Genomic DNA, 13,835 nt, shown 5'->3' with positions numbered 1-13,835 from the left:
TCTGCTGATAAAGGTGATGGTAACAGCAAAATCAAAATTTAAAAGAAACTCCTTTCTGAAGATTTTTTAAAAAAGTTTTTCCTATTTATCCCGTTGGTATCCTATTTACAAGTCAATCTCCAACATCCTTGGAAGCTGATATTCTGGCATGGTAACAGAAAAATTCTAACAGTTGAGCAATAATTCCTCACTAAGAGAAGGAACATGACCATTATCATGACTGTAAAAACAGAGTAATATGTTTGGTCTTAAATACCCAAATAAGTGCCTTAAATACCCAAATAAGAGCTCAATAAACATTTGTTGAATGAATAAATGGATTCAGAGCCAACCTTACTATTGTTTATAAATTGAAAGCATCAGTGTCCACAGAGGGATGGAAAAGTATGTTAAATTTGAAAAAACAAAAAAACTTGCATCAAGGGGCCAGAACTGTGATACATCAACTACCCTGGTCTCTTCTGGGTCCACTCCAACTGCTGCAGAAGTAGGCGGAGGAGACGGGGGCTACTGGCAGGCACTGTCCTCTTGACTCGGCCTCTCCGGAGTTAAGGTTTCAAGCTCCTGGAGGGCAAGCACTCTACCTTGAACTTTGTGGTCCTAGCTCTGTGCTCTGCATACCGAATGTGCATCATAAAAGTGGTCTGAGAGGCAAAGTCCTCCATGACCTGCCTGCACTTTCACCTTTCAATCCTTCACATTTATACTTTCTTACTTCGCAGAGGTAGTGTGAGGAGTGAGTAAGAACACAGCACTTAAAGCATTTAACATACTGCCTTGCACTCACACACAAAAGTGCTTGATCAATGGTAGTTGTTATCACCGTCATCTGGGGCTCTGTCTATGCCTCAAAGGTGGAGCTTAGTGTGCTGGGCTGTCAATACCTGTCGGTGCAAACAGCGTGCGTCCTGGGGGTGGACTCTTCATGTGTTTATCCTCAGCGCCTAGCACAGTGTTCCCCCTGTAGCAGGCCCAGAAGCTGACTGCACGGATGGCAATCGAGATGCAAGCTTCAGGCCTGCCCCAACTCAGCCCACTGGGTCTCCCTGAAGAGTCATTTAAACTCTCTGGGCCTTGGTGACGTCTGTGGGTCCTTCCGGCCTGAAGAAGCCAGAAGACAAGGCTCACAGAAGCTCTCACAACAGTCACTGGCAGAACTGGAACTAGAAGGCTTTCATCCCCCCTTCATCACCAGGCACCTCACACATCACGTCTCCTTAATAACAGCTTGCCTAAATGTCATTGTCACTTTGTAATCCCCAAACCTGGTGGATTGCTGGCCACAAAGCATAAGCTCCTTGGGAGCGGTTTAGTCCCTCGGAAAAAAACATTGCCTATTTCAAGTAGAGAACAAAAGACGTAAATTTGATTACCTCAGTTAGAACAGACCAGCTTTAACAGAGTTAGCGTCTTGAGCTTTGGAAGAAATCACTTGGAAATCCTTGGTTCTGAGTCCTCCATTTCCTCCACATCTAGATCTAAAAAGAAGTAAAGCAAAAAAAATAATGTCTCATGACTAGGTGCCAAGACTGAACGTATCAGACACAAAAGTGACTTCCATCAGCATATGGACTGAACACCTACTGTCAGTCCAGCACTGGGCAAAGCAAATGATATAGGTGATTTCATACAGTCCTCAAAACATAGGAGACATCCCCCCATTTTACAGCTACATCAAAAGAGGCTCTGAAAGGTCACAGAATCTGTTCAAGGTCACAGAGCTACTCTATGTTAGACCTGGGACTTAAACACAGGTTCACCCCAGATTCCAAATCCTGGGTTATTAACCTGTAAATCAGCGTTTAAAAACTTTTTTGACAGTGACCCACCATTTTTTAAAATCATATTACATAAACTGAAAGTCCAAAGCCTGAAAACAACGCTTACTCTTGCACCCTGATATTTTCTATTTTATATTGCATTATATATTCTATATCTTCAAAAAAAAATCTGGTAGCAACCCACTATACTGATTTCACAATCCTCTAATGGGTCTCAATTCTTGCTAGAAAAACACTACCCTCAGAGATAGTACCTCACTAGAAGTTTCTCAGAAACCGCGGACCTAATCCTCCTATGCTTTTTAACCATGAGAACCTGACCGAGTCGTTGAGCTTCATAATTAGGAGAAAAGTTTCTAACCTTTAAAATATGTCTAAGGCACCAAAATACGTATCATCCATTATGGATCCTTAGAGAGATTTAATTTGGGCCAAAGTCCAGAATGGAATTAGTCACTTACCTATAGGAGAGGAGTTATAAAGTGGCACCGCAGACAGACTAAAACCTCAGGTGATTTATAATATATGCTGCAAAAAGTGGCTAACAGCGGGCGGTCATGTTGTACCAACAGTGGAGACCTAACTACTGCCGAAGTAGGAGGCTGAGATTGCAAAGCCCTGGGGGCAGGGCCCTGCCTTTGCACTTCCCATTCAATTCCAGGGGCTTTGGTGTTCAACCAAGGAAATCCTCAGGTTCCGGATGGGTCAGGACGGGGGTCCAAGTCGCGGTCCGAGGGAGGGGAGATGCGACTGTCAGCGCCGTTCCCGAGCCTGCTGGACCGGAGCCCGTCACGTCCCCCGCCCTTGGGTGCGCGTTGGTCCCCGGACCCCCGCCCTTCAGCATAGCCTTGCAGATGGGCCACAGCTGCGGCGCAACGTGCCCGACTCCGCGGCTGGACCCCGACTCCCAGGGCGCAGGCCCGGGCGTCCGGGCACCTGCGGGCGCCGGGTCCCCGCAACACCTCGGCTCTCCGGAGTCCGCGGAGCTCCCAGCCCAGCGCGAGCGTCCCCCGGCCGGGTTTTGAGGCTCCTTCCCGGGAGAGCACGGGTCGGGCCGGCCTCGCCTCGCCCGCCCGCCCGCACACGGCCCCTGCGCTGGCACTTACAGGGCTCGGCCGCTGCCCCGCGAGCGCGTTCCCCGGGGGTCCATGGCGCTTCCGGACCCGCGAGTCAGGCCGCGGCGTCTCGCAGCACCGCCCAGAAAATGGACGCCGGCGGCTCGGCTCGGCCGGCCCGGCCCGCCCCCGGCGCGGGGTTGGGGACGCCACCCGGCCGGGAAGAAGGCTCCTCGGCCTCAGCCGCGGGCCGGGCTCCGGGGCACCAACGAGCGAGCCCAGGCCCAGGCCTCGGGAGGACAGGGGCAGGGCCGGGACGTGGGGGGCGGGGGACACACCTCGGCCCCGCAAAACCCCAAACCCAACCTGGACGCGACGGGAAAGGTGGGGGGCCCACGACGGCCCCAGATGCCACCAAGGGGGCTGCGGCCTCAGCCTCTCTCCTCTCGGGAGATCCCAGAACCCGCCCCAAGGGCAACCACTTAGGGGTCTACGGCCACAAAACCTAGTCCGTACCAGAACCAGGCCTGGGTTTGCAGACGGGTCCCCAAGTTCCGCATCCAGATCCCAGACAGCATCCAACCCCTGCCCGTTTAAGAGAGGCAGGTTTCAGAGTAAGTCAACTGCAGTTTTCATTTAAATTCTCAGGAATCGAGTGTCACCTGCGCTTTCCCATGGCTGCCAGGAGATATCTAGACAGATTTTCCCAACGTGCTGTGAAAACTAGTTCGCGCAAAAGACCCAGGCCTCCTCCTGAAATCGCGCTGACTGCCTGCTATGCTAGACCTTTCGTCCAAAGATCCAGGGGACTGCTCATTGAAAAAGTATTTACTGAGGCCTGCCACAAACTCGCCTTATGGAGGAGCTAACAGCCTAGTTAGCTATATTGTAGAGGTTTTGTTTTCTTGTTTTCTACAAACCATCCACCTTCTCCGCATTTTGGTGGTATGAGTCTTATTTTTTATATTTTCTTTTGAAAAGATGCACTCCCAGGTTACAGTTTAAAAAGATAAGTCTGTTCTTTGCATGACTTAACATCCTGTTTTTAGTTTGGAATACAGCGCTCTGCATCCTAGTTCCTGATCACGTTTTAAGATTGTGAACATTCTTACAGAAAACAAACCTATGGTTACTAAAGGGCAAACGTGGGGGTGGGGGCGGCAGGGAAAAATCAGGAGCTTGGGATGAATATACACACATTACTGTAAGACAGATAAGCAACAAGGGACCTCCTGTATAGCACAGAGACTCTACTCAATATTCTGTGATAACTATAAGAGAAAAGAATTGGAAAAAGAATGAATATATGTATATGTATAACTAAATTGCATTGCTGTACCCCTGAAACTAACACAATATTGTAAATCAACTATACTCCAATAAAATTTTTTAAAAGTCCCAATGTAAAAGGAAAAAAAGATTGTGATGATTCTGAGGAATAAAGTAGAATCCAATATTATATACAAAGTTGGTAAAACATTTTAATAATCAAGGAGAAATGTACTGACTTAAAGTCAAATAAAAGCATCATGTAATTTAAAAATAAAGACAGGGTTTTGAAGGCTGATAGGTTGGGCAACATGCACACACATGTACACTAGCCATTCCTAACTTCCTCAAAGCCAAGCGTCCTTTATTCTTTCTCTGTGGGTCACATTCAAAAAGAGCTATTCCACTAAATTGCATTTATTAACTAATGATTTATCTTCCCACTAAAAAAACAACAACCCTGGCATGTTTTTGTGTATGCCATTGCCCATCAGAACTTCAACCAAAACCTGAGCGAACCCATTGTTAATCATGGATTCCAAACTAAAGAAATCTCTGGTCTGATTGCAACTTTATGTGTTTCCATTGAGCCTTTGGGAAAACTGCTGCTGCTGCTGCTGCCAAGTCGCTTCAGTCGTGTCCGACTCTGTGCGACCCCAGAGACAGCAGCCCACCAGGCTCCCCCATCCCTGGGATTCTCCAGGCAAGAACACTGGAGTGGGTTGCCACTTCCTTCTCCATTTGGGAAAACTAGGCATGGGCATTAGGAACCTCAGGTTGGGAAGTGCCAGTATGAGGTATTGCTCTCCACGCTGCCCTGCTGCGACTGGAGGTGGGAGGGTGGCACAGCGAGGCAGTTTGGCCTTTGGATTCTGCCTGCTTGGGTTTAAAGCCTAGCTTTGTCATTTACGAGGCTACTCGCTGACTTTAGGCAAGCTACTTAACCTCCCTGAGCCTCAGCTTGCTCATCTGTAAAATGGGGCTGATTTTAATATTACACTTACCTCATAGGGCTTTTTGATAGTTAAATGGGATAATATGTGTGAAGCATCTGCATTATGCTTGTTGGTGCTGGAAGTCAAGTATTCAGAGTTCTAAGTTTCTACCACCAAGCAGTAAGAATCATAGTTCCCATGTGTAAAGCAACTTTTATGCCCTAGAAAATTTCCATGGGTAAGCTCCCAGGGTCACATGCTGAGTGACATAAAGGGATTTAAATACAGGTCTGACTGTACACTCCACTTTCTGTGCTGCTAACATGTTCCCCGTGGTACCTTGTCAACAGCTTGTTAAGGTTGAAATCAGCTCTGGCTTTCCTAAGAGGCTTAGCAAGTGAATGGCTCCTTACATCCACTTGCAAATTCACGAACAGTGGCATTTCTTTCTCATTAGGGCCAAATGTTTCTCCAGAAGTGAGTAGATTTCCCCCAAATTGTTATTAATAACTAAAATATCACAGCAACAGTTTTAAACACTGCAGCCTAAAACTTACATAATCATCCTGTCCTTCAAAATTTTCCACCCTTCCTCATAACCAGTTACATATTCTCTCTCTTAATCATTCTTCTGAGTATGGGGAACTATCTGGAAATTTCCAAGAATGTCCCAATTTGTTATAATATTCATTCTTTTCTATAAAGATTTATTCCTTTCAAAGCAACTAAGTATGATATATTTTCATATCTTTATAATACTTTTCATTTCAGTGTATTAGCAAATAAGAAAAAAATATCCTAAGACTTTTAAGTCTTAAATTTCTACTATTAGTAGTTCTTCACCATCTCCCCAGCATGGCTCCTGATCCTTTTCTAGTGGCCTTTTGTAGGAAGTTTTCCTTGTTTTCTACCTCATTTTGTTTAATCCCTGCATGATTTCTATTATGCTACAACTGCCTGTTTGAGCTTTCTGATTTAAGATTCTTGGCCAATTTACTGTCCCCCTTCTTTCTCTTTTTTAAGGTTTCCATATTCTCATCATATATAAAAAGTCTAAAGCATGTCTCATAAACCCACTTGCTTCCTTTGTTTTCCACCATGGGTTAGGAATCTGTAAGTCATTCCACCTCCCATTCTTCCTGTACTCTGTTAATTTATTGTTTTATTTCTCTCTTCCCCTCATCCTGGGCACTCACCAGGTTCTATCACTTGGCTTCCTCTTCTATAGCTGCTTCTCTCTTTCCCTTTAAGCATTTTAAGAAAGTCCCTGTCCAAATCTTCTATAATCCCTGCCACATTTCTGAAAGGCCTCTTGTGATGTCATGTTGAGAAGTCTACCAAAGTCCTTGCAGAGGTAGGGTGTGGACAGGGGTGGCAGCTCCCCACCCCTGGGAGCCAGGCAGGAAGTAGTAGGAACTGGGGCCTAGAGGGTGAGTGGGGGTGTCACTCCCCAGCCCCAGACTCATTGTTGTCAGATAAGAATGCCAGATCTGCAGAGTTTTCCAATGGAGCCCAAATCAGGATTTTTATATAAAATATATAAAATGTTGACCACATTAAAAAAAGAAAATGAATTTGTATCTGATCAAGCCTTTAGCTGTAACTCTAATTTACAGAAAACCTCTGAGACGGAGGAACATGTAAAACAGCATGAAGGAATGCAATCTCAAATTTCTGACTGTGGGAAACTATGAGTCAGACAAATTGTTTCTTCAACAAAATTTTTATGATGATACCAAGGATGACAGGAAGAGAGGGAAGGAAACCTATTGGTTAAATAAAATTTAAGGCAATATTAATTGCAGTATGAACCTTATTTAGAATTGTACTTTGAGCACTTTTTTTTTTTTAATGACCTAACTGGACAGATTTGAATGCTGACTGTAATATTAGCAAAGAATTATTGTTATTTGTTGATATGATAATGATACTGTGGTTATTTTTCTTTTTTACTAGTTGACATTTTTCATGTATTTTTTTAGTATTCCACATTTTAAAAACTTTTTATTTAGACCTGTTTCAAAGTCATGGAAGACTTATTAGAGCAGTACCAAAAAACCCTATGTATACCACACCTATATCTACCTTTTTATCTATTTTTTTCTTGATTCATTTGTAAGTTGCAAATATTATTATTTATTGTAATAATTATTTATAAATATATAATAATATATTATATAATATTATATATTATAAATATATAATAATTATTTATTGTAATAATTGTAATAATATTGTAAGTTGCAAATAATGTTATTATTGCAAATATTATTATTATTATTATTATTCTATACCTAAATACTTTAGCATTTATTTCCTTTAAAAAAGTCTTCTCTCTTAGTATCTTTATCTTTTAGAGACTCATACTGATAGATGGGGAAACAGTGGAAACAGTGTGAGACTTTATTTTTCTGGGCTCCAAAATCACTGCAGATGGTGATTGCAACCATGAAATTAAAAGACGCTTACTCCTTGGAAGGAAAGTTATGACCAACCTAGACAGCATATTAAGAAGCAGAGACATTACTTTGCCAACAAAGGTCCGTCTAGTCAAGGCTATGGTTTTTCCAGTGGTCACGTATGGACGTGAGAGTTGGACTGTGAAGAAAGCTGAGCGCCGAAGAATTGATGCTTTTGAATTGTGGTGTTGGAGAAGACTCTTGAGGGTCCCTTGGACTGCAAGGAGGTCCAACCAGTCCATCCTAAAGGAGATCAGTCCTGGGTGTTCATTGGAAGGACTGATGCTGAAGCTGAAACTCCAATACTTTGGCCACCTCATGCGAAGAGTTGACTCACTGGAAAAGACCCTGATGCTAAGAAAGTAGAGGGCAGGGGGAGAAGGGGACAACAGAGGATGAGATGGCTGGATGGCATCACCGACTTGATGGACATGAGTTTGAGTAAACTCCGGGAGTTGGTGATGGACAGGGAGGCCTGGCGTGCTACAATTCATGGGGTTGCAAAGAGTCGGACACGACTGAGCGAATGAACTGAACTGAACTGAACTAAAGTATTTAGAGATAAAGCGATGTGATCTGGAATTTGCTTTAAAATAATACAGATGAGGATTTACATGAAACAAGATTGGCTAGTTATTGAGAATTGTTGAAACAGCCATGACTATACAGGATTTCATTGAAGTAGTTTTTCCATATTGTACACATGTTTAAGATTTTCATAATAAAGTTTTAAAAGATTATGTTAATGAAAGACTTTAAAGTGATATGCCATGCTTACGGTATAGCAAGTAAATAAAAAGATACGAAATTGCCTATTATCTCAATCTCAAAATATTATCTCAACTATTAGAAAAATTAATGGGCATAGATAAAGGGCTAAAAGAATGCATGTCAAGCTGGTAACATTCCAAATTATTTCAAAGTAAGTATATATTACTTTTATAATTAGAAGGAAAAAGAGTAATATAGTTCAAAAAACAGAAAACAAAGTTGGCAATGGATTCAATTAAAACTATTGTTAGAAGTCAAACAAAGCACATATGTAGGTTGGACTGACCAGTGGGCCCCCAGTTTGCAGCTTTTGACTTAGAAAATGAGTCCACAAAACTGTATCCTACAGGCCAATTTCACCTGCCAAGTGTTTTTGTATAACCTACAAGCTAAAGATGGTTTCAACATCTTTAAATGATTGAAAAAAAAAACAACAAAAGAAAAACAATATTTCATGACATGAAAAGTTACATGAAAATCAAATTTCATTGCGCATAAGTGAAATTTTATTGGGACACAGCCATAGCCGTTCATTTCTGTATCTATGACAGTACATACATTATATATAATTCATATTATATTTTAGTATATTTTAAATTTCATCAATAGTTTGTGAAAAATTGTTTTCTTTGTTGTTATATAAATATGCAGATAACATCCTCAGTTTTGCCTCCACTCACAGAGCTAAAATACTTACTATCTGGCCCTTTACAGAAAAAGGCTGCCAACCTCTGGTTTAAAAGCGGGCTTCCCATGTGACCTTAAAGCATCTTGATTTAGCAGAAAGAGCACTGGACTAGGAGTTAAGCGAGGCCACTTAACTCTCTGAGTGACCTAGAGAAGTCACAACTTCTCTGGGCCACAGTTCTCTCAATACGACCGAATAAAGTGAACCTACCATTCCCACAGCAACTGAAGTCTGGGGTTCATGTTCCCATAAGAGCTGAGCAAGAGGTACAGGATGATGGCAGCATTACGTGCTGATGTGCCAGCCATGGGCAGTGCTTCTGGAGACCATGGAACTCAAACAATCAGAATCTCCACTGCGGGTGGCTTAATGGGCACTCAGAGCAGGGCGTGGATAGGCGGGTGAAGAGCAAGGGAAGAGGCTTTGTGAGCTTCAGAAGCTGAGCTGCATGCCTGCTGAGGGCAACATGACTTTGGGCAAAAGTGTTTCTAATATTTTCCATGCATCTAAGGCCATGGAATTCTCCAGGCAAGAATCCTGGAGTGGGCAGCCTTTCCCTTCTCCAGGGGATCTTCCTGACCCAAAGGTTCAAAGTTGAGTCTCCTGCATTTCAGGCAGATTCTTTACCATCTGAGCCACCAGGAAAGCCACCTAAAAGGCATATTTTGGGTCTATCTCCGGGCTGAGCTTTGTGGAAAACGAAAAGAATTGGTGACAACACATGTAAAAATCTGCCCATTTAAAATTTAGTCCAGATCCAGTCAAGTGACAGTGGCAGGGCTAGGGTGGTCCCAGCATGAAAATAGGAGCATGAAAATAGGAGCCTTGGGACAGAGACTTTCTGGATCCTGGGATAAATCACCCTTAGTGAGGCCAATCTGTAGGCTCTTTGTCACAGCCACGGTGGGACAGTGGAGCCCCAAGGCCAACATCATGACTGAAGCCAGACAGAACATGGGAGCACCCAGCCCATACACAGCCTGCACCTCAGGGGCTCTCCCAGCCTCTTTTTACTCCTTGCAACCCCTCCTACTCTTTCTCCTGTGCCCGGCAACCCCAGCTTCAGGGTGCGGCACAGCAGCCTGCCTCCTGACTGCCGGCTTTGTTCCCTCTTCCTGATTTCCTGCACCCCCCTCCCCACCTCCTTGCTGCCCTCTCCGTCCGCAGTCCTTCCATCTCTCCACTTTGCCCCACAGATGACCATCCCACTCGCTTTCACATCGTTTCCCCGATACCTTGCATTTTCTAATCTTTCAGAGTAACCCCTCTGTTTCCCTACTACGGGTCCCCTACTTCCCTTCCACAGCTCAAGAAACAAGAGAAAAGGGGAAAAAAATTACAAGGGCACTGCCCTTCTGGGATTTAACCACATTCTCAGCTGGTGGCTTTTGTTTTCTTGTCTCACTGGCTTGTAAGGCCCTCGGGGCAGGGACACCACGTCATGCTCGGCGCTGGGGAAGATGGGCAGGACTGTGAGGCCTTAATTAGAGCAAGGCCTCAGACAGGGTAGAAGATTTCAGCAGGCAAAAAAAAAAAAAAGGAATTTCAAAATATCTATTTGGCAGCAATGACCACAGGGTAAGGAAGAGGTTTATTTAATCACATAAAGAAAATCATGAAAACTTCACAGCTTTTTATGAACACAGAAAAAAAATATTTATACTGGCATTTGAAAAACAAAATTGAACCAGAAAACAAACTTCCTCCGTAGGCCAAATATAGTGACTGTAGACACAAACGCTAGTCTCGAACCCTGAACTAGAACAGCTGCAGAAGCAAGAAAACCATTAAAGGAAAAGATGCAAAACGAATCACAAGATCAAAAGAGCTATTTTCTGGTCAATGAGATGTTTGGGCCATGGCAGTGTCATGCTGGGCTCACCTAACAAAGATAAGGGCTTTGGCAACTGGTCTTTGATTTACCTGCTTCCCACAGAAGCAGAACAGGGCTTCAAGGAGACCCCCCACGAGCTGTCAGGGAAGGTAAAAAAAGCAGAAACATCTTGCCTGAATCACAAATTCAATTTTTTTGCATTCAAGGGCTTCTCAACTTAACATCTGCTCATGAATGCGAAAGAGTGGCAGCCCTTATGGAGGTCACCTGGCAAGGCAGGCAGACCAGCTTGGAGCAGGGCAGCCAGACATACGGTGGCTTATTAGGAGCCAAGACATTTCGGGAAGGTGACCGAGGATAAGACACAGAGTCCCGGGGAAGAACCATCCTTGCCATCGGTTGCAATGCCCCCAAAGTGAAGGCTGACCTCCAGGAAACAGTATAAAAGGCCACTAAGAGAATAGCATGCCATTCATTCATTTCTTTCTGAAACAGAGAGGGCGTACAATTGTACCTGTCCATTCAATGCCCTAGCTTTGTACACAAACCTGGACATGAGCTTCATAGGGAGTTTTATGTCACATTTCCATTCTGTTTGGGGGGCAGTGGTCTCTGTCACATAGGAGATGCTCAACAAATATTTGAAGAAGTGAACTGACTTGGTGAAGCCCCCTCCCACTCACCCCTACCCCCACTGATGAACAATAGTCTACTCCAAAGGGCTAGAACATTCTTCAGTGCAGTGGAATGTTTCATGGCTGGTCAAATCCAAACAAAGTGGACTGAGTCAGGCCACTTCTAACTTCTGATAAGCAAAGCCCAATAAATTGTGAATCAATTATAGAAGGGGCTTTTGAAACATTCAGAAGACGTTGAAGGGCCTTGTTTCTAACTTGCAGAGCAAACCTATCCCTTTGTTCTTGGAGCTTCTTTAGCAGACGAACCTAAAAGGCACAAAAGATTTCTGGTTCTGAAGAATTTCCTTAGCATTATTTGTTCAAATAGAGAAACATCAGTCCAAGCAGCAAAGTCTTTAGAAAGCCACCAACAAACAAGCAAAGAGTTCTGCAGAAACTGAAGCATTTGAGGCGTTAGAGGACAAAGGCAATTTACTGGCAAGATGGGACAGACCCTTCCACTTCTTGCCTTTGAAAAAAAAAAATTAAAGGAAGTGGCTCTCTCAGTGTTTTGCCATGAGTCAAAGTTCTGGAGTTCTTAAGAAAAACAAAGCAAGAGGCTTCCCAGAAATTTCCTCGCTCCAGGATTCCTTTCTTTTGCGGATTTCTTGGGTTAAACTGAACCTGTGCCTGAATTTCACCACCACCTAGGACTGCAATGTTCAGAGCGTCACTGCATCTTTGGAGCAGTGCTGGGGTGAGGCTGGGCCAAAGGCAATGCCTCTGATGGCACCAAGTTCTGGGAATTTGGGAGTCTGGGCCACTGTCTCACTGCAGGGGCAGCTTACCTAAGCCAGGCTCAACCCACGAAGTCTCAGACATGACTCTGATACAATGGCAATAACTCATTAGAAAGGAAAGTTTGCGGTCTGAGTATGAACAACTCTCTGCCTGGTAATGCTCTCCATCAGATCTTCACCTGTCTGGATCCATCTCACCATCGAGGTTTTCACCTAAATACCACCTCCTACAATGCTTTGCCTGGCCAACCCTTCTCAAGTGGCTCTTCTCCTCCCAAAAAGATACCCTCGCTTTTTAAAACTTTATCTTCTCTTTCTTACTTGCACTTGTCTTCTATAATTATTTGTTTACATATTTATTTTTGTGCCCCTGGCCCCCCACCCCTCCACCACACTAGGGGTGGGTCTATGAGAGGCAGGCCCAGATCTCTGTTGTTTGTTACTCTATTTCTAGCCTCCGGAATATGACCGGTAGGTAGTAGGTACTCAATATGTGTGTTGAATGTTTAATTACCAAAAAAGCTGTGAAGGATAGCATTTCCCATGGAAAGGAGCTGCTAGAATGAACCATATGGTACCAGGAACTCAAAGGCATCGTGTATCAAAAAGAAAAGTGCTAGATCATTTTCAAGATTCGTCTCCCCATATCAACCAGCCCTAAGATGTGGTCTGGGTACTCAGACCCTCTATGGGGGGAATCCATGGAAATCATTGACGTAGATCAACATCACTGTAGTAGCAAGAGATGCAATCTTGGTATTCTCACCGAGTTAAGGCTTGGGAAAAAAAATCCTATTCTCTAAAATAATAACAATAATAATAATAATATTAGATAACAATGATATATTATTTGATGATAATAATTATCAAATCTTATTATTATTATAAGATTTGAGAATTGTAGACTCCAAATCATTCAGGTAGAAACCCACAGGTTCATCCATTTCGTTTTGGTGGGAGCCAAGCAGTTGTTCGCACATTCTTTCTGTCGCACCTGCCTTGGCCTGCCCAGCGTAAACACCTTAGCCAAAAAGTGTAAATGGGTGGAGCACTGCCTTTTCAACAATGAGCAGGAAAAAGTGTGATTCTCTACAATTGGCATGAAGTGTTTTTGGCTAATTTAGAAAATCCAATGATAATTGTAAATGGGTAAGTTTAGAAAAGCTTTGTGTTTGGTAAACATTTCTGTGAAATATGAAGGCAAAGCATTAAGGCAAAACACACAAAGTAATAAATAATAATTATTCTTCCATTCACTGTTCTATTTATTACAATGACAATGATACAATAAACTTCCCACCCATCTTATTTGGCTTTCAAGCTCCTTGACTTATGTTTCAAATTCTTTTAGGAGAGACCAAGAGCAAAGAATGAAAAATGCCAGAAAAAAAAACCATGAGGTATGAAAATCTACAAGATGACGCAACCATGCTTGAGTTAAAAACAAAAGGATCGACATTTTACAGAGAAGTAATACACTGTTGAATCTCTCTGGCATTCAGTTGGAGGGTAAAACAATTCCATTGAATCCATCTAATCTTGTGATTAAGATTCAAATGGTTTCAAAATGATTAATTTGTACCAGCCTATCAAAATAGAAGACATTGAGTTGTAATCTTTCTGAAC

The 13,835-nt window shown here is 43.2% G+C and overlaps 1 protein-coding gene across 24 annotated transcripts in view; it reads right to left on the bottom strand.

The window, feature by feature from the left end:
• The window catches only part of ZBTB38 (zinc finger and BTB domain containing 38), a 139,210-nt gene that overhangs the window by 42,581 nt on the left and 82,794 nt on the right, over positions 1–13,835 (bottom strand). For 13 of the 24 annotated variants that reach the window (XM_086371571.1, XM_086371841.1, XM_086371750.1 and 10 more), the window contains one exon: positions 1,374–1,478. The exons of 1 other annotated variant lie outside the window; for it this stretch is intronic. The gene's annotated coding sequence lies outside the window, so the exon portion shown is untranslated. Of the gene's footprint in view, positions 1–1,373; positions 1,479–2,242; positions 2,969–3,352; positions 3,693–13,835 lie in introns of those variants that run through there. 10 more of the 24 variants (XM_086372583.1, XM_086372512.1, XM_086371939.1 and 7 more) reach the window with 6 other exon arrangements.

This window comes from Bos grunniens, chromosome 1 (genome assembly GCF_055505025.1).
Source record: "Bos grunniens cultivar Pamir isolate PY7600 chromosome 1, Bosgru_T2T1.0, whole genome shotgun sequence".
NCBI classification, from domain to species: domain Eukaryota; kingdom Metazoa; phylum Chordata; class Mammalia; order Artiodactyla; family Bovidae; genus Bos; species Bos grunniens.
Note: the sequence above shows the minus strand (reverse complement) of the source record. Positions and strands in the feature narration are given on the sequence as shown.